The sequence below is a fragment of the Cebus imitator genome, unplaced genomic scaffold (genome assembly GCF_001604975.1).
Source record: "Cebus imitator isolate Cc_AM_T3 unplaced genomic scaffold, Cebus_imitator-1.0 Scaffold70, whole genome shotgun sequence".
Taxonomy (NCBI): Eukaryota; Metazoa; Chordata; class Mammalia; order Primates; family Cebidae; genus Cebus; species Cebus imitator.
Window position 1 is genome coordinate 1254446 of NW_016107385.1, and position 21893 is coordinate 1276338.

Sequence of the window (21893 nt, forward strand, 5' to 3'; positions counted from 1 at the left end):
GTTTTCCACATTCTTTCCAGAGTTTTAGATGTAAGAAAATTTTAAAGTAAATGCTGACTTAGTCTTATTTTTAAGATAAAAAGTCAACTCCTAAAATTTCTCATGTTCACATGTCCTGTGCCCATGCTCCAAAATTGTGGTGTATGATGCAGTGCAAAGAACATGACATTTAACTTGATATCCAAACTTGAAACAAGTAGCTTAGCATGTTTGTTAAACCTTTTCATCATTAGTTTTTTTCTTAAACAAAATGGAGAATGTATACATTCTGGAGTGCTTGTAAGAGTCTGACGGGATAATGCAGCTCCAGCTTTTGCAGCCTGATAGGTTTTCAGTAGATGTTAACTCCCCTACCTGTACTTCCTTCCCTAGTGGGCTTGCTGCTCCATGCTGGATCTTGATAAACTCTGGATGAGCCTGGATGCCCCAGAGGTCCCTGGGGTTAAGAAATTGGATGCATTGGAGAAGTTCATACAATGTCCATTTGCAATACAAACAGCATGCCCATTTCGGTAATGCATTATGTTCCTCCCTTTTCCCTGTAGTGAGATGCTGCTGGCTCTCACTACAGGGAAAATGGCTGCTAAGCCCATTGCCACAATGGTCATGATTTAAATTATATTGCTCCATGTTCTTGGGAATCCGTTCTCCTCTCTGGGGCTGCATGCTCTCTGCTGAGTTTTCTCGCTGCTCTTGATTATACATAAAGGTATCCTTGTGAGCTCTGGTAACCATGCCAATCACTTCTTCCTTTGCAAAATCAGAAGAGGGAGGAGAAGAGCTTTTGATGTTTTCTTGCTCCAGCTGGGACTTGGGTCACAGCTGTTCCTGGGCTGGTAAGGCTGTCTGTTCATGATGTTCTACCAATGTGTCATTTTGCAAGTGACCACTGAACTGGCTGTTCATCATGGTCTTCATCGCACTTTGCATTTCAGTTAGCATCCTCTGTTTTTCACACTTAGGAATACGACCAAACCGAACAGCATCTCTTGACATTCCAACAGAGAGACACTTTTTGAAGTGACATTGCTGACATCTGTTCCTATTCATTCTCATTATAGAACAGTTTTCATTCTTCAGGCACTTCTGGTACTGGATGTTTTGTTGAATACTTCTCTGAAAGAACCCTTACAGCCTTCACAAGCATGAACTCCATAGTGGAATCCTGATGCCACATCCCACAGACTTTACACAGTAGAACCATGCCACTAAATTTTGTCACACCACTATGACTTTTTGTCATCCGTTGATGGGATATGAGTTGTTTATTTTCTATAAGCTGTAATTGATGCGGACATTGATAATATCTTCATGTTTCTGAGAAGTAATCTGTATATTGGCGGGGAGGGGATAATAAATATTTCTAACCAAGAAAAAAAAAAAAAGAAATTGGATGCAGCATCAGGGCATTACAACACTTTGTTTTATGGCATGATAGTCATACGGGGCATTTTAGAGAGGACAATGGGGGAAGAATTCAACGTTGTGTGTTGAAGCAAAAGGATTGCCATTTGCAGCATGTTCAGAACAGCTCTGGTTATACAGGTGGAAGAACAGGATGCTTTATTATGATGCAGTCAATCTCTTAAGCAAGTGTTCTTTAAAGTATTTTGATTGCAAATTGCAAAAAGTAGTTGCAATTCAGAGCCAGATGCCATGACTATTTCTTGGTTGTCAGCCTACTTTTAGCAGATAAAAATGACAAGATGAGCACTCTGTGTGGTGGTACGTGGAAGTAAATGTCCCTACTAAAAGCTATGTGTGCCTATACTCATTTTCCACGGAACCTTCTTAAACTCTTCATGTTTGAAATGGCTTATTTGTTCCTGCTGCCAAAGATGGAAAGAAATGTGAGCTAATTATAGAGAGGGAGTTTGTCTAACAGAAGGGCTTTTCACTAGAGGCTGAAGGGAGCTGTTTCCCTTTTGCATCCATAATAGCTTGATGGGTTTGAAAAAATACACAGTGTCATCTAATAATTTCTAACTTGGACTCACTTGAGAAAATATAAAATGAAAGGAGTTTTAGATTACAAGGTAGGGTAAGAATATTTGTGTTGACATGTATGCTAAACTAGGAAAATGAGAATCATCTCTGCTCCACTGGGGCTTATAAGCCAAAATGAACACTATGGATCTGCAAGTAGCAGGATAGACTCACAGAGGCAGTATCACTTTTTGAGATAACAGGATTCTGAATGTCAACCAAATCTATGAGAGTAACCTGCACAGGAGTGTTTTGCTCTGGCAATGAAATTGTAAATTACCAGCCTAAAATGATACTCAAGGGGAATGGCAGAGGGTGTTGCGGGAGGAGAGTATTTTTATTTCAATGTAATTAGGGAAGGTTTCCTTGCAGAAGTGATGAATGCTTTCTTTGAAGCATTAAATAAAATCTCTATTCCAAGATCTTGGCAGTTATTTCCAGGAGCTGAACTTGTTCCCTCTGCCACTTCTCTACACCTCTCCCAATTGTTCCAGATCCAAAGAAGCCATGATCTCAGCTGTGAAGTGTTCAGAGTTCTAAGTTGCAACTCCAATGAGGCTCTCATCTTACACAGTACCACATCCAAAAGGGGCCCAGGACTTTTCTAGGGATCTGTCCTCAAGTTGGACGCAGGGGCTTTCAGGGCCAAAAGTGTTTTTTGATCAGAGGAGCCAAGCGGGGTTACATCCCAGTCCCCTGAAGAGGCCACAGAACATCAGATACACATTTTACCTCATAGCGCTCAAGTTTAGGCAGTGCTTTGGACAACAAATGTCTCGGGTGGAAATTGCATGTGTGCTGACTGTGAAAATGAAATTTAGAGTCTTCCTCTGTCCTTGAGAGCAGGAATTCCGTTGTTTGGCCCATATGACCTAAATTTGACTCTGAATATCTTTGGACACCACTAATAACCATAACTATTGAATGGTGGGAAGGTGACAACATGAATTTCCTCAAACTCAGCGGGACATTCCAGAGGGAAACCGGATGACTCCAGTCTTAGCTCTTTTTCTGCTTACCTATTATGGGGAGTGAATTTTACCTCAACTGGTTCTGGAGCCTTCATTTCTTATCTCTATTAGATGTCAGGAAATGTCTCTAAGCCCTAATCACCCAATGATATTTTATAAAGCACAACATCTGAGCTTCCTTTTTCAGTTGAAATGTTGAGGACTGAAGTGGGAGATAAAGACCTTGTTTCTTTGGCTGCTGGCCAACCTGAATTAAAGAAGAAAAACAACTTCAACAGAATTTCTTTTGAGGTCATCCAAAGACTGTTTTCTGGAACATAAAAAGCAACTATATTCCATTACGATTTTGTTAACTGTTTGCGGTAAAGTTTGAAAGTGTTTGATCTGATCTGAACACCAGTTAACCCACAATCTCTGTTTCATACATCCATCCTCACCTGGTGACATGCTCTTATTAATCCTTTGGTCTAGTTGGGTATCTACTGTGTGGTGGAGCTGAAACAAAATTTTACCCTGTGTAGAAATCTGGGTTCTCCATCTTATTAAAAGATGAAAATATAAGATGGGATATGAAGCAGAAGACAGGGCTTTGGTATCCAGTTCTGGGGCTTGAGGACATCCTTAACCATCAATTTTATATGTAAAATGGCAACAAAGACTTGTATTTGTCACCATCATTGAAAAAATCAGATGAGATAATGAATTAAAAGTGCTTTGTACATCAAGAAGTCCTGTTTAAACAAATACTACTTCTAAACAAATGGATGAATGCAACTCCTAATATAGACATGCCAGAAGCAATCTTTAAGGATAGATCTAAATTTTGAAGGAATGGAAAGTGGCTTAATCTTAAGTGTCTTTTCATATGACTTGCTCTTTATTTGGACATTTCTGAGAACTGAAACTGTTACCATATTGTGAGTAACTCATACAGTAATTGGAGATGTTCTTGGTGCTGAGTGATAAAGTCACCAGGGTGTTATTTCCAGATGGAATTTCCACTGTCTGCTGAATTTATATTTTTGTTGGCTTGACTATTCTATTGAAATCTCCCTGACATCCTGTTATTAGGAAATTTGGGGATTATTTTCCCTTCTGTAAAATGGGGATAATATGTCCTAGGGTTTTTGTGAGGTTTACAATGAGATATTTTCTGTAAAGCACTTATGATGGAAGGTTGTCCACAATGTGTATATAATAAATGTTAGCTATTACTACTATTGCTAGCATTAGTTTGATTACAATTATCACTAGGTAAATCACAAATGTAATGGCCACATTCTTCTGTTTGACCAGCCATTGACTAAATTAAGCTTCAAGTGCTTTTGGAAGGAATGGCATGTGAGATAGCTAAGAAAAGTTGATAAAATTGTATCTCTTTGATAGTAGAATGACCAGTCATTGAGTGTTTTTTTCCTTCTTTGATTGACAGAAATGCCAGCTCCCCGTAAATGCAAGAAAGCACAGATGAACAAATCAGGTGCTTCACAGTCTGCGTCTCAGTCACATGTTCTGGGCAAGAGATTCCAATTCTTCAGAATAGCCACTTCTCAAGTTCAAATGGGGCCATCTTTCCTCTCTGGCACTGGCAGTGAGTGCTAGGGTAGTCTATACTACGTTATGGCAAATTAACTTTAGGGCACAAGCCAATTTTTTGTTTCTATAGAAACATTGACTGTGAGAAGATGATGGTCAATGTGTTTTAAGAACTTCCTATTTGCAAGGGACTGCTCTAAGTACTTGATAAAGATCAACTTATTTAATCCTCAAAAACACTCTATGAGGTAGGCATATTTAGCATCGTTTTCCAGGCAAGGAAACTGAGGCTAAGAGATGTTAAGTTATCCAGAAGTAAATGGTTGTGTCAGGATTAAATCACCAGCGCCTTCATTATTGATCATTACTCTCTGAAAAAAGGGCTAAGGTAGAGTGTTTGGCTCTGGGGCAGGGCAACTCTAAGCAGGAAACATGCTCCTTCACAAATGTGCTGGATTCTATCTTATTCAGGTAGAGATAAAAGGAGCCTTTATGTGTAAACTGAATCTTCTCTCTAGGGTCTTTTGCTGGCAGGGTACCAACATTTCACAGACAGAGATAACTCTTGTTGTCTGCGGCTGCCATCTTTCATTTCAGACCATACATCTGGGTTGAGTGGTCGAAATAATGACAGATTATATACTGGTTTCATTTTTCCCAACTCCGCAAAATAAGAATTTCAGAGTGAGGAAAGCTTCCCAGAGAGAGAGGAGAAACTTGGTATGTCATGGAGCTGGTAAGTGACATAACTGGGGTTTGAACCCCTATTTCAAGCTCCCATCTCTACACCATAAGAAATAATCCCTAGTCAGTCTGGGGTTGCAGGTGGTGTCAACAGATTATAAGGAAAAGCCACCTGTCAGGTCAAGAGTAGTGTTTACACTTTTGGTAGTGCCAGAACAGACAAGGGAATGGCACAGAGAAGGGGATACTACCACAGAACAGAAGCGTGTCATTAAATGATGCACTGAGGAGAGCAGTGTCTCCGGTGGACAAAGGCCAGCTTTAGACCACACGTAACACTTTGACTTGGCCTGTTGTTTTAGGTGTTTTTACTCATATATTTCCAGCCATGTCCGTGCAAAGGACATGAAGTCATCCTTTTTATGGCTGCATAGTATTCCATGGTGTATATGTGCCACATTTTGTCCAGTCTATCATTGTTGGTGACACTGCTGTTTTAGGTGTCAGTGTAAATGTTGGTTTCTCTGCACAGCCTGTCCTCACTGCCCTCCTTCCCCAAGCACATACTGTATTCCATTCATGGTCCTAGAGCACCCTGCCCTTCCCCATTCACAGCAATATTTCATTTACTCACTCTTTCAACAAATATGGACTGAACTTCTATGCGACAGCTAATGTTTGGGTGCTGGAAATATATGAGTAAAACAGACCCTGTCCTCAGAGAGTGAGATGAAGAAGTCCCATGAAGAAAAGCAGAATAAAGCAGTAGATAGAGACAGAGGAGAGAATGCCCTGCTTTCTAAAGTGGTCAGAGAGGGGCTGAGTGAATGAGGGGACGGGGAACATTGCAGGTGTCTGGGGGAAGAGCTTTGCTGGTCTGGAAATAGGCACAAGGGCTTTCCTTGGTGCCTTCAGGTATTTCAGCAGACACCATGGCCAGGAAATAGATGTGGCTAGTGTTAAAGTTTAAAAAACAACTTTACTAGAATTAATTGTTGAGAGATACCACCACACATGTTCCTCTGTACAATTGCCTATCCAAAGCAGCCAGGCAGCTTTCTCCCACTTGGTGTCATTTTCCCTGAGCACCCTCCCTCCTGCTCTGCCACTTCCTCTCATCCATTTGCTTAAAGGACCAGATGGTGACTTACCTCTTTTTTAATATATTATTATACTTTAAGTTCTGGATACATGTGCAGAATGTGCAGGTCTGTTAAATAGGTATACACACGTGCCATGGTGGTTTGCTGTACCCATCAACCCATCATCTACATTAGGTATTTCTCCTAATGCTATCCCTCCCCAACCCCCTACCCACTGACAGGCCCCGATGTGTGATGTTCCCCTCCCTGTGTCCATGTGTTGTCACTGTTCAATTCCCACTTATGGGTGAGAACATGTGGTGTTTGGTCTTCTGTTCCTTTGTTACTTTGCTGAGAATGGTTTCCAGCTTCAGCCATGTCTGTGCAAAGGACATGAACTCATCCTTTTTATGGCTGCATAGTATTCCATGGTGTATATGTGCCACATTTTCTTTATCCAGTCTATCATTGATGGTCATTTGTGTTGGTTCCAAGTCTTTGCTATTGTGAACAGTGCTGCAATTAATATATGTGTGCCTGTGTCTTTATAGTAGAATGATGTATAATCCTTTGGGCCTATACCCAGTAATGGTATTGGTGGGTCAAATGATATTTCTAGTTCCAGATCCTTGAGGAATTGCCACACTGTCTTCCACAATGATTGAACTAATTTACGTCCCATAAACAGTGTAAAAGCGTTCCTATTTCTCCACATCCTCTCCAGCATCTGTTGTTTGCTGACTTTTTAATGATCACCATTCTAACTGGTGTGAGATGGTATCTCTTTGTGGTTTTGATTTGCATTTCTCTAATGACCAGTGATGATGAGCTTGTTTCTTGGCCACATACATGTCTTCTTCTGTGTTTTGCTTTGTTTTGAGACACAGTTTCACTCTTGTTGCCCAGGCCGGAGTGCAATGATGTGATTTTGGCTCACGGCAACCTTTGCCTCCTGGGTTCAAGCAATTCTTCCGGTTTCAAGCTAATCCCTCCTGAGCAGCTGGCATTACAGGCATGAGCCATCAAGGCCAACTAATTTTGTATTTTTAGTAGAGATGGGGCTTCTCCATGTTGGTCAGACTGGTCTCAAACTCCCGATCTCAGGTGATCCGCCTGCCTCAGCCTCCCAAAGTGCTGGGATTACAGGTGTGAGCCACTGCGCCCATCCCAAATGCTGTCCTTTGAGAAGTATCTGTTCATATCCTTTGCCCACTTTTTGATGAGGTTGTTTGTTTCTTGTAAATTTCAGTTCTTTGTAGATACTGGATATTGGACCTTTGTCAGATGGGTAGATTACAAAAATTTTCTCCCATTCTGTAGGTTGCCTGTTCACTCTGATCATAGTTTCTTTTGCTGTGAAGAAGCTTTTTAGTTTAATCAGATTCCATTTGCCAATTTTGGCTTTTGTTGCCATTGCTTTTAGTGTTTTGGTTATGAAGTCTTTGCCCATTCCTATGTCCTTAATGGTATTGCCTAGGTTTGCTTCTAGGGTTTTTACAGTTTTAGGTGTTATGTTTAAGTATTTAATCCATCCTAAGTTAATTTTTGTATAAGGTGTAAAGAGGGGATCCAGTTTCTGTTATGTGTATATGGCTAGCCAGTTTTCCCAACACAGTTGTTAAACAGGGAATCCTTTCCCCATTGCTTTTGTGATGTCTGTCAAAGATCAGATGGCTATAGATGTGTGACATAAAAGATGTTCTGTGTTCTTAAGCCTCATGCTCTACCACTTCTTCCCTCCCAATTTTTGTCCCAGTAATGCTGTGTTGCTTGTAATTGCTCACATGACGCAAGCCATTTCATTCTATAGAGATTTAGCATGGTGTTTTCACAATTGAGTATGCCCGTCTCCACCTTTCTTGCCTGGGTAACATAGATCCTTCAAAATCCAGATTGGTTTCCGAGTTTAGGACACAGTGAAGCCTCCTTTTTCTGTGCTCATACTATGACCCATGCAGACTTCCATCATGGCTTTTAACACCTCTCATTGATTCATTCCTCAAGCTTACTTTGAAAACGACCTCTGTGCTAGGTAATGCCCTCTGCTGGGCAATGTCCTCAGTGCTGGGGAGACTGCATTGGCAAAACCAGATAGTTTCCTTTATGCAAAAAAATGTATTTTAGAAAATATTTGCACAAACAAATTCTTAAATGACAGATGTGAAAAGTGCTGTGCAATACAACAATGTGAACGCCGAGCCTCCTGGGTAAGTCAAAGAAGCTTTCTGCCATGGAGGATGCATGTAACCTGTCTCTGGAGGGCTGAGCTGCACTCACCCAGGTGAAGAGAGAAGAGGAAGGATGGTTTATTGAAATTATTGGTTTACCCATCTGTGGTCTCATTCAGTGTTTAAGTTGTGTCAGGAGAGATACTGTATATATTGCATTATTGTATCCCCAGAACCTAGTGCAGTGCGTGGAACATTTATCGATGTCTGTTGAATAGAACAAAGCTGCTGAATGATTTCCTGGGTTTACTGGAGGAAGGAGAGAATGGGGCGGGGCTCGGCTGTTGGCTACCTGGAGGGGGATGCTGAAGGAGGGAGGCAGAAGCTATCCAGCACTGTTCAGCTGCCCTTCACCCCAGTCTTCCCACCACCCAACTGGAGTTCAGGAAAATGGCCTCCTCCTGCTCCCTGAAGGCCTCCAGGGCTGGTAGGGGCAGGAGCCTGCGGCTGCCTTGAGCAGGCTGAGAAATCCCAGGCCCCTTGCCAAGGGACCTTCTCATGTGCCTCAGAGCTTACAGAGCCATCCTGCGCTGCTGTGTCCACTGTGTTCAAAGTGCAAGGTCTTATCAATGAGTACCATAAAAGCTGACTATTTGCAGTCCCTGCTGCAAGGCAGGAGGAGCTCCTGTCATTTATTTACTTCCTGTAAACCTCTTCGATTTCCTTTATTCAAATTGTCGTTTATTCTCTCCATTCTTACTACACTGGATTTCTCAGAAGAGCTTCCAAGATTCTTCCCACAATTACTGTGGGACAACAGTAAATAGTCTACAATTTTCAAGGGCTCAGTATCTTTTAATCCTAAAAATGGCTGTATATTGACCTTTTGCCACCCAGCTGTGGTGTGATGGAAACTGGGGGGCCCAATCTGAGGGCAAAGTGCCTTGTAATCCTGGATTTCAAGAATAAGCCTGAATTTATTTTCATGTCAGCTCATGATGATGACTTGTTTCTGAAACTTCGCAGTAGCAGTAGTTGGAATGAGTATTCTTAGGGCTGCACAAAGAGAAGTTTGAAAAGTCCTTCAATTTGTCTTCTTAAGTTGACATAGAAGTAAACAGAAAATAAACAGCAATCTATTCTTTTTTAATATTAAAAGAGAAATTTATTTTTAATACAATAAAGTAAGAATTTTCTTATTTCTAGCCTTTTTTCAGCTAACAGGTAATAAATTTGTTTTGGCTTGTGGTCAAATAAAATATACCACTTGTGGCTATCATCCTTGTCATAAGCCTCTTTGTAGCCTTGAAGATAGTTTCCCTCACCAAGAAAAATCATCGCTATTATTTAAGCATTTTACCCCAACCTATTTCATCTTAGTCCCTAAGATTTTTCATCTTAGTCCCTAACCTAAATGTTTAAAAAGTAGGTTAAATTTCAAAACTGACCCCAGGTCAAGTTGAGAATGAGATGCAAAGTTAAGCATATGTCTCTAAATTTCTACATAGCTTTCCAACTTGTTCTTTCAGGCTGGCAGGAGTCTTTCTGGGTTGAAGTCATAGATTGGTACATACATTTCTGGAGAAACATATACCATGACTTGCCCATTTTCTAATAACAATCACGTTTTCCAATAGCATATAATCTCAAATTCTTATCTCCAGAGGACAAAGGGCATACGCCTTAACATCTGGCAGTGGCTGGATTACTTTCACATTGGAAAACTGTTGTAGACAGTGGATGGGTCACCCTGAACTGATGGAACCACAATAAAGATTGCAGAAACAAAATAATAGTTTAAGTTAAAAAATGAAACACTGCCAATTTCTTGAGCTGTTATCTAGGGTTTTAGTGGTTTGGTTATTTGTATCTCCATTACTTCTGTACTCTGGATACAGAGATTCCAGGGATTAGCGGTTGGCAATAAAGTTTCATTGTAGCACAGTGAGAAATGTAAACAGCATTACAATTTTTTTGGCAGAACAGAACCAAGCTCTTTTTAATTATGTCTGTGTGGGAACAATGTAACCAACAAAGAAAAAATACGGAGATAGTCTTGTGTTTGGAAAGCAGATGGTAGTGGGATGCATTGTTTTGTGTGATGTATTGATTAGGGATATGTGTGTGTTCTTAGTGTGTCTGTTTTGAACCCCCTACGAAGTTTCTGTCTATAGGAGATTCAGTGTCACTAATACTTTATGGAATTGACTCTGATATTGGGGTATATTGCTTGATTTTTTTCCTATATTTTAAATAATCTAAGAAGGAGACACTGAAAACAAGCTTTTCAGTTTCATATTTTAGTTTTACCACTGAGTGCATTGCCTTAATTAATACAATTGTGTTGACTTATGGGTTTATTCCATTTCACTTACCCTTTGCAATGAGGAAGTAAAACAGGAATTTATAAATAGCTCAAAACTTAATTACTTATGTGAGGATGGAAAATATATGATTTAACACACACATCGGGGGAAAAACAAGGTTCAAATAATAAATATGTTTATGATTAATGACCAGAGGAAATTCCATAGCAGGCACATCCAGGCTCACTCACACACAAGGCACGCCACTGAACATCCTGAACATCCTTCCCCCTCCATCTCTTCCCCAGCCTCTATTCAAATGCACATTCCCCCAGACAGAATACACACACAGACAGATGATAAAATTGGTAAAGAAAGCTCATGTCAACTAAATGCCAGATTTTCATGGGAAAGGTGATTAATTGGATCAGCTACAAATCTCTAAGGCAGGTCATTGTAAATGGAGCGGGGTGAGGATGTTGTTAGAATTAAAAAGGCAAGAAAAAGCCATCAACAGTGCATGTAAGGCTACAAAGTCATGGATTTCCAAGTTGACTTATATAATTGTCCCAGGTTTCAAGAAGGGTTCAGTGTACGCTGGTGCCAACGTTAGTCTTAATAGGCCAAATCAAACTTGGGAACTGGGAATCAGAGCAAAATTGTATGAGCATTATCATTCAGCTGACTGCCCTGGAAACGGGGAGCCCCCTCTGTGATGACCAAACAGTGTGGCCCAGATAGGCCTGACTGTAAGGGTGATTCCAACCTCAGTGGCTCTATTTGGAAGAGGGCCTTCCCCAGACCTCAATAAGGCAGGCTGCAATTGCTCAAAGATTTCCCAAAGAACAGAGTTAGATTCTACTATATTGTTTTATTTGAGTGTTAGGTAATAATCATTTGGTGTGTCAAGAAAGTACACATAGTGCTTATTGGAGTGTGTTTTTTTGGGTGGTTATTTTGCATATGAATTTGTCTGCTTTTTCTTGCCATGAATTTATTTTTTATTGGTTTATTTATGATATTCTTTTCAACCTTATTGGTTGTCCAAATCCAAAGTCCATTCCATTTTGAGATAGCTGGATATCCCAGCAGCAGAGGGAAATTGAGGGTACTCTGCTTTCTTCGGATTTACCCATGGGACTGGTGATTTATCTTTCTTTACTTATTTTGACTTTTAATAACTGCAAGAATCCTTAAGTGGACTAATTTTAAAAGAATTAGCCCAGCCCTGGCAGAAAGCAATGCATATTTGGAGATCTCCCCTGAGACATAAAATGTTTCCTGCTAAATTGAATTCAGTTGACTTGTATGAAAACAAGTTCACAAGGCCTAAGACTTTGGGAAGCCATAAACAACGGGAGGCATCAGGTGGAATCCATGCTTCCAATCTTGGGGTCACTGGTTCATGTGGCGCCAGTGGGGTGAGGGAAGGGTCATAATGCGTTTAAAAGAATCACCAAAGTCTGGAAGAATGGTCACTTAGGCTGATGGTGTGTCACTAATTTCATGGTAGGCACCAAGCTGTGCCCACACCAGCTGATGCCAAGAAGATAAAGAGCAGATGGAAGAGCAGGATGTCAAGAGGGGGGTGGGTTCAGAGGGAGTTTGGGCTCCTTAAAAGGAAGAACATCTACCATGAGTGGATAATGACTGCCAAAAGAATGACAAGGGAAAATTAGGCTACTGGGCAGCCACTTAGAGCCAAAATAAACAGCACAGGGCACTTCCTCCCTGAAAAACATGTGGAACATTTTTGTGATCACTCAGAGTTGGCATCAGAGTACAGGGTGATACCATAAAACAATTTGTTATTATAACTGTAAATCAAAAGCCTACATTCCCACATTGAACAATGGCACTCTTTGCTCTATTCTTAAGTGCTATGGTGAATATATACTGAACCTAGAATGGTGTTTGCTCACAGTTGAATAAATGAAGGGAAGCATTAGAAAATTAATGAAATGCTCTAAATTTTGAAGAATGAAAAGTGAGGATGGTCGTAGGAGTACTCATGGTGGTCTAACATAGCACCTCACATGAAATAGGCACAACAAATAATTGTACATAGTAGATACCCAGTTAAAACTTTCTTGATTAATAACTGAATGGATAACAGGCTTCAGGGTGGGGAGGATCACTCCTTAGGAGATGCTTTTTTCCTCCTCCAAAAGGAAACCACGAGCAAGAGAAATACAGAGTGACAGACACAGGTGAGTTCATGCACTCATTCAACCCATATTAAGAGCACGTGTATACCTATGTAACAGACCTGCACATTCTGTACGTGTAACCCAGAACTTAAAGTATAATAATAATAATAAAATAATAAAGAGCTTTTTATGTGCTTGGCACTATTCTAGTCGCTGGGAGTAAAGAGATAAACAAAAAATATCCCCAACTTCATGGAATACGCGTTCTAGTGAGGAAGACCAATCATACAAAAAAGATCATGTATCTATATATGTTCACTAGCTTTAAAAGCTTGGAAGAAATCAAGGCTGAGTTAGGAGATAATGGGTGATGAGCATATGGTGGCATTTTCATGGCATGAACAGGTAAGGTAGTGATCATTTGAAATCAGGATCTGGAGGTGACATTTCAGAAAAATAAAACAAAAATGAGAGAGCGACCATGGAGAGACCTGGGTAAACAATGTTCCCGGCAGGGAAAATAGCAAGGTAAAGGCCAAGAGGCAGGATTGAGCTTGGTAAGCATGTCTAACCTACAAGAACTCCAGGCTGGTTGAGAGGAGTGCAGGAGGGAGACAGTGGAGGGGATGAAGTTGGAGAGACAGGCAAGGGCAGGCAAGGCTGGCTACTTAGAAGTCTCAGTGCAAAATGAAAACGTGAGGCCCCTTGTTCAAAAAGCAATACAAAATGGCTTTAGAGATTGCTAAAATAGCAAATTTTTCTTTTCTTTTTCTTTGCTTTTTGCAGTCTCTCCGTCATTGTAATTTTATTTGCTGTTTATGTGTTACTCGCTTGGGTTTGGGACAATTGATGGAGGAGTATAGACCCTCATGGGCACCTGGGGTCCCTGTTTGGGTACTTAGTGTATGCAAAATCCCGTGACTTCTTGGACTAAGCAAGATTCCTCCTGCCACTGGGCCACCAACCTGCCCTACCGGACTTCAGGGAGAGGAAGTCAGTCTCCTCTTTCCATGGACCCTCCCCACCCAATGTGCTGGGTGGCACCCATGGAATTGCACCTGCTGTGTTATGACATGCTAGGTACCTGGATTAGGGGGAGTAAGGGACTTGCCCTGCTGCCTACCCCACCCTGTCTCCCACTGCCTGTCAAAGTGTTGTGGTTGTCTCTCCAGTCTAGATCTTTTCCAGTTGCTAGTCATCAGCTGCCATGAGTCAGAGAGAGTGAGGGGGAGGCCAACTAGGGCCTAGGACACCAGGGAGGAGAGAGCAAGCAGCCAAAACCCGTCCTAGAAAGGCATAGAAGAGGAGGGAGGCAGGATTGCCCATGAGCTGAGGCTCCCAGCACTGAGTGCATGCTCCATTGTTCCCCTGTATTTCACTTACAAAGCTCAAATTCAGAGGCCAATTATTGACAATTCAAAGTTATCAACAGTAGCGCATTAAGTACCAAGCACAGAACTCTTCTGGCACATAGTCTTGAGTGATTTCGCTGGTCAAACTCCACGCTGTATGGCACAGGTCATGGCAAAGGCTCTGAGCTTTATTTTAAGTCAGATGGATAGATGGGGAATGGGTGGTTGGGGAGAGTGACAGGGAAAATGATCTGACCAATGTTTTAAAGAAATTGTCTGGCCAGGTGTGGTGGCTCATGCCTGTAATCTCAGAACTTTCGGAGGCCAAGGCGGGCAGATCACCTGAGGTCAGGAGTTTGAGACCAGTCTGTCCAACATAGTTAAAACCAGTCTCTACTTAAAACACAAAAATTAGCTGGGCATGGTGGCACACACCTGTAATCCCAGTTATTTGGGAGGTTGAGGCAAGAGAATTGCTTGAACCTGGGAGGCAGAGGTTGCAGTGAGCTGAGATCACACCACTGCATTCCAGCCTGGGCAACAGAGTGTCTCTCTCCAATAATAAAAAAATGTAAGATGACGAAGTTGTCCCAGCAGACCTGATGAGGATGAAAGAGGGAAACCAGGAGGGTTATGAGATGATGGTGGCTTGACTTGAGGCAATGTTGACAGAGGTAATGAGATGTGGTCACATTTCATGTGTGTCATATGTGTTTTGTAAGAAGGACTTCTAAGTTAGTTTTAAATTATTTTGGAAAAACTGTTCAACATGAGGGGATGTTTCTTGTAGACCTGAGGGCAGAAACCACTGACAAACACTTCCATATGTGCCACCATGATGGACCAGGATCAAATATTTCCAGGATCACAAATGGTAGAAAACAACATTTGGGTACAAAGGAGACAATTATTTTAAAATGAAAATTTAAATTATTTTTTTATTAAGAAATAGTTTTTCAACCAAGCAACTGTAAGTGCCAAGATTGCATGATTTATATAAAGCACAACTTTGGTCTGACAGTAACAAATGAATTTTACAAAAGAAAATACTCTGGCCAGGCGTGGTGGCTCATTCCTGTAATTCCACCCCTTTGGGAGGCCGAGGTGGGCAGATCATGAGGTCAAGAGATGGAGACCATCCTGGCCAACATGGTGAAACCCTATCTCTACTAAAAAATACAAATATTAGATGGGCGTTGTGGTGCGTGCCTGTAGTCCCAGCTACTCGAGAGGCTGAGGCAGAAGAATTGCTTGAACACAGGAGGCGGAGATTGCAGTGAGCTGAGATTGCATCAATGCACTCCAGCCTGGCGCCTGGCAACAAAGAAAGACTCTGTCTAAAAAAAAGAAAGAAAATACTTAATACTTTGATCTCAGTTCCAGGGCATACAGAGAAAATCTTTTGCTGAATGTTCACCAGGAAAGATGGTAACCAGCTCTTCACTCTTAATGCTAGAATCTTGATTTGTTCACTCTGTCATCTCTTTGAAAGCTGAGTAGGAAAGATGTACTCAGGAGTTTGGCTTGGGGCATCTCCAGCCTGAAGTCCCAGCTCTGTCTCAGCTGTTTATCGGCCCCAGTGAAGCTGTTGCTAGCGTGCTGGTCCCCTTAGCACAAACACCAGCCCAGAATGCACCATGTCAGCTCCCAGCTTCCCCCTGTAGGTGGCCTCTCCTCTGCCTGGCTCTGCCTGTTTGGAGGGATGCCCACCTTTGTATCTCCTGATGGTTTTTCTTTTACTTGTCAAGCTGAAAGTAGCCAACTGGGAAGAGAAGGTGCTCTTTTCTGGGATATAATAATAATCCTTATTTTTGAAAGTGGTTTCAAAAACATTATTATTTAATCCCTATTAACATTTCCCAGCGGCATTAACTATCTTGACATAATAAGAGGTGGATGGAGATGAATATTGGAAGGAAATTACATTGCCTTTCAAAATCTCACAGAGTCAGAGTTACTGCATGATCATTAATAAGTAAAAAGTCAAATTTCTAGAAAAACATGAAGGGTAAGGAAAACTATTACCAAGCTTGTATGCTTGAGTTTATTCACCTAAAACATTAGGGCTCTAGAGTCAAAAATGTGTGTTTCATTCCTGAGTCAATGATGCTGTAAGATACAAATGATGCGTGGTGGCAGAGATAATTTTCCACTATGCTTCCTCACTTGGCAAGAAAATGTTTGAGGTGGTACAAGAGGCCAACCACACATTTTGTGTGCGGACCCTGATCTGTCAAGTCTTGTGTTTGTGATTTTAAAACTTTTCTTGGTGGGGTATAATGTGAATCTGCAAATGTCCTAGTTCTTTTCCCCCATGTGAAATCCCAGGTTTTGTACCTTGGGTGTTTTCAAAACCTGATTTCACTGGATTAACATTTCTTTTCCCGGTGTTAGAATAATGAGTGTCAGTGTGGTTTCAATATACCAGTTTGTTTTCCTTGTGATGCCCTCAAGGAAAGGCGGTGTGGAGCAGCCTGTGGTTCCGTGGCCACAGGCAGAACCGTACAAAGTGGCACATTGTCCAAGTGCAGAGATAAATCCAAACTCAGGGCTGGTCCTGTCAGTTCAGGCAGCTCAGAGATGTGTTTGGCAGCACAGCCGGCACCTTTCTATTAAGCCCAGACGAGTTTCCATGGCACAGGAACTGTGTCATTAACTGCTAGCGTGTTGCTATGGCATTTGCATGTTATTAAGAGCTTGATGTATATAGAAATGGAAGCATTTTATATGTTCTGAAGGAATTATCTACTGGTTATTTTTGTGTTGACAAGTCAATATATCTGAAAAGAATCGTTGTAATTTAAGTTATTGATTGAATATAACTTACTGTATTGAAAGGATGGATATCTTAATTGTCAAATGTGAAAGGGCTCAGAGGGGATTCTGACAGTCACCTTTCTCAATATATCTCGTGCTGACATCAGAATAAGAATTTTGTTGGCTACTGAAGAAAATCTCACTTCTCCATCAGCATAAAGAGATTACTGCAGATGCTAATCCAAAAAGAAATTTGAAAGAAGGTTTTCCCTGTGATGCTCTTGGGCAATAGGAAATGTAAAGTGTTCCCGACCCTGTTTTCCTAGATCCCCCTTCTCCCTACTGTACTATCAGTACACTGGTACAGGGAGCTCTAGCTCCATGTGCACACTCCAAGGATATGCACAGGAAACTAACACAAGTCTTCTCTACATCTTCCTTGCAAACCAGCGTTGCCATGGGGGAGAGTAGCAGTGTGCAGGCTCCTTTCCCAGGGAACACACTTGTGCCTAAGCACTACCTCCTCATCTCTTTTTTTCCTCCCCTACTCTGAGAAATCTTATCAAGTCTAGTCTAGAGCAAGACAAGAAGCTCTGTATTATGCTTTCTATATACATCTATTAAATCTGTGTTTGATGCTAAGGATTTCAGTCTGTTTTGAGACTTAAAAGCTGAAAATTGGTTTATTCATTCTGTTATACTTCTGAGATCTTACTGCCATAGCTGGTGTCTACATTACAGATGAAAATTATATGGGAAAAAATGAATGAAAAAGAAAGAAAAAAAGGACATGTCAAAATAGTCTGTTACCTGTTTGATATACAACATGGTCAGGCACTTCTAGAACATAAAATACTGTGGGATATGTTAACACAGCTTGTACCTGTGCAGCTAATTACCTATAGCATCATTTACCCATCAGTTACCCATATGGTCTGAATTCATGTGATTGTATATTTTTTTTTAGAGCTCACAGAGACTTCAGAGTTTATCTAGTCCACATTGTTGTTGTTTTTTCCTTTCCTTGTCTCTTTTCAACAGTAAGGAATTGAAGAACAGAGAATATAAGTAACTTTGACATGGTAGCAGACATATTTAAAGGCAGAATCCACAGTAGAACTTGGCCCCTAAGCTTCTATTAGTGATCTCTTTCTGTGAAATCTTGATGCATTGAACGCTACAATGCCAAGTCTTCTACTTCCTTGGCATCACCCCTCATGGCTTCCTCCCTTGAGAGGGACTCCAAGATGGGAGCACACTGAGTGTAGACTAAGGGCTCAGTGTGTAAGAAATGATTCTCTGAGCCCATGAAATGGCCTCAGTGAACAAATGTTTGGTAAAGAGAAAGTCACTGGAGGGATCACTTGGAAAATTCTGTAAAAGACCATCCAGTTAAATCTGCAGGATTCCAAGATCTAGGCTCTTGGAATAAGTATAAACAGGTTAGTCCAAGGGATATCTCAGAGGATGGGGAGCAGAAACGTTTGGATTTTAAATATTTTAAGAGTGTGAGTTTTGATAGAAAGCTGCACCCACCCTTCAGTGAAAGTCATTCTTGATGGGAGATGGGCTACAGTCTGCCTGGCCAGAGCGAGGCTAATGAGGGCTCAAACAGAGAAAGGGCTGTGCAATTGAACAAAGACAATCTTGTTGGCTCCTGAGTTCTATTTGAGCTAATAAGCCATGTGGGAGGGTGTACCTTTGGGAGAAGAGAGCTGTAACCTTCCTTAGCTTAGCAGGAAAGAAGGGGACATTGCTGATTTCCAAGTTCTCTGGTCCTTGGAGACTTTCTTCAGTAGTAGTAACCATAATGAAAATATGTAAGAAGCTGGATCTTGGAATTTATATTTCTCATTACTTTGAATCTGAGTCTCTTAATAGGCAGGAAAGGAAGCTGGGGTGAGGGTGGGGGGTTCTGAGATTGGGGGACAGTGTCCCTCACTCACTGTGTAATCAGTAAATACTCTGCACCCTGAACATGACAAACCCTCTGCTGTGTGTTGGAAATAAATAATAAAATAGTGGACATGGTCCCTGTCTTTATGAAGTATAAATTCAATTAGGAGATGTTGACAAGCAACCTGACAGTTGGTGTAATGTAGGAAGTGGTACATGGGAACCCCAGGGTGAAGTGTTCCTAACCAAGTCTGCAGCGATACTTCTTGGAGGAAATGGAGACTTGAAGGGTGGTTGAGGTTAACCAGGTGAAGAGGGAGGAACAGGGCCTTCCAGGTGGAAGAAAATGGCCATGTGACAGCACCAGCTTCACAAAAACTGAGTGAAGGAGGTGAGGGTGAGGAAGGGAGCCAGAAGGGATGAGCTACTACTGTAGGCAGGTAATAGACCACAGAATGAGGTTTTGTAGGATTTTCTAAAAGGTTTCGGCTTGAAGGTGAAAACAAGAAAGGATATTGAAGGGTTTTATGTGGAGAGGTGACCCAGTGTACCATTCATCCTGGTGTGACTGTATCAGGAATACACATCATGATGGAATCTCATGTTAGTATGCATTCGCCAAATTCTCTTGTCTCTTAGACCTTTAGTGTAGGAAGAAAACAGTCGTCGTGCCCCATGTACCTGTTTAGGTCCCCACACAGATGCATCTTACCTGCAGCTTTGGGCGTAGATTTTAGAAATGAATCAACCTTTGCACAGTTTTTTTTCCCATCTCTTCCAATGCAGGCCAGTGTTACAAGTTTGATACTGCTAAAGATGGTACTGTTACTTGGCGGCCCTTCAGAGAGAATTCTTATGTTCCATCCCATGGAAGATAGAGAAGTATGGGAGATAAAACTGTAGACTGTTTCTCCTCTTGCCCTCATTCATGAATCCCCTCCCACCTGACTCCCTGGGAGGAGAGACTCATCTGATTGCTGAGACAGAGAATAGGCTCTGACCACATGTGACTTCACTTGTCCTTGGTTCTGTTTGGAGCCACCTCTTGTCAGGATCCCACTGCTCTGCTCATGCATTTGAGGCTCACCCAGGTGTACTGAGCCTTTGCAATGGGGAGATCTGGGCTTCCAAGTGTAGACTTTGCCTATGGGAGATTGATTAGGAGCTATGTTTTGGCTGTAGGTCAAGCTGCATTCTAAAATTCAGCTAGCTTAGTCATAAAGCTCATTTTTGCTTTCATCTTTCTGATTCCTATACTCATCTCATATTTGGCCTGAACTCAAGAGGGAAATACACAAATGTTACCATGTAGACCCTCAAAACTCTGAATATTAGCATCAATGACTTTTCCTTATCTACACATGGATTGCTGGTTTTCTGACTGATCTTTGCTAAAATCTGGGTGTAGTAATAGACTTATCCTTGTTGATCTAATTCATTTCTTAACCCTTACGAGAAGGCAGTCTTCAAAGTGGGAGAAATCTGGAGAGGGAGGAACTGTGAGACTCCCCACTACCTTCCACACTCACCTTAGCTAACACTTAACTTCTACCCCTTCTCCCAAGAAAGAAATGAGAGAATGGTTAGCTTAAAGATGTCTCTTATGCTGTCCATTCACAGCATTTAGGAAACTACATGGAGAGATTAGAAGGTAGTAGATAGAGCATGGAGGGGGAAAAAACAAGAGATCTTTCTTACCCTCTTCTGTCATCCAGTGTCCAGGGAATTAGTTTTTGGATATTCACTTTATCCCTGGCTCCATCTTATTTGACTAACCTTATCTTGCCTTTCTTTTATTTTCTTGGTTGTCTTAAATCTATCTTATTTCACTACATGCATCTTCAGACACTTCTTAAATCATGTTAGTAACAAAGTAGAAAATAGGTAAATAAATAAAATCTACCCTAACTATTCAAGGCCCTTCAGAGCTGCTTGGCTACACAATCTGCTTTGACATGTAGAGTTTCATAATTTAGAAACACTCTATGAAACATGGCAAAGTCCCACATAAGTGATTTCTAAAAGTTATTAATATTGGTGTCGTCCTCTACTAATAGATTTTTCAGTTATGATCTTAAGTTCAATTTATACTTAAGTTAATTTAATCATTAATTTTAATAGCTATTCTATTTCTAGGATATGTCCAGAGGCCAGACTCTATTGGTCCTTGAATCTCAAGGTATAGTCTAGTATTCTTTTGGAAATATCTATGGGAAAAGTCTAAACACTCTTTATTAATCAGTTCAGTGTCTCACTGAAGTGTTTTCCAGATTTTGGAGTGCAATCTTGGATGATTATGACTCATTTGAAGACGGGATGGGGCAAGATGAGCGTCCTTAGCATCTACCTGCTGCAAATACTAGGTTGGTGTAAAAGTAATTGTGGTTTCTGCCATTACTTTTAATGGCAAAATTACTTTTGCACCAACATAACATTAGTCAATAGAGAAGTATGAGAAAGAATTTTGGAATTAGAGATGGTGGGAGCTCAGATATTAAGCTGAGAAGCCTACATTTCTTCAAAAACATCATCTGGTCTGCATTTAGAAACCATTCAGTCCAACAGTGCTATCCTTTGGAAGACTATCTGTTTTAACAAGTGTTCCTGTGACTTTGTCTTCAGCAAGCTTTTATTTGGTGGCTACTGTGTTAGGTGCTAACCGTATCTCCGCCCAGAGTTCTGGCTCTGGTTCTAGTTCATTCGTAGAGTTTTATGAGGAGGGAAATTTGTAGGCTGACTCAATGGTCCTGTATTTCAGTTCACTATTCTTTATTCCACAGACATAATCTTATACCTGATTGTCCCTTTTACCCCGAAATTTACAGTCTCATGTCTACATATATTTGTTTTCTGAGTGTACTTTCTTGTAGTCCAGAACACATATTATGCATTGACTGAGCATTTTATTCCTTGATTATTCTTGTTTTCATCTCTATTCTTGTTTACTTTTCTATAATTGCCTATAAGTATGTGTGTGTGAGTGGGTGCACATCCACACCCACACA

The 21893-nt window shown here is 41.1% G+C and overlaps 1 pseudogene; it reads right to left on the bottom strand.

The window, feature by feature from the left end:
* Positions 1-368: 368 nt before the first annotated feature.
* Positions 369-1258, bottom strand: LOC108306126 (annotated as a pseudogene).
* Positions 1259-21893: the final 20635 nt, after the last annotated feature.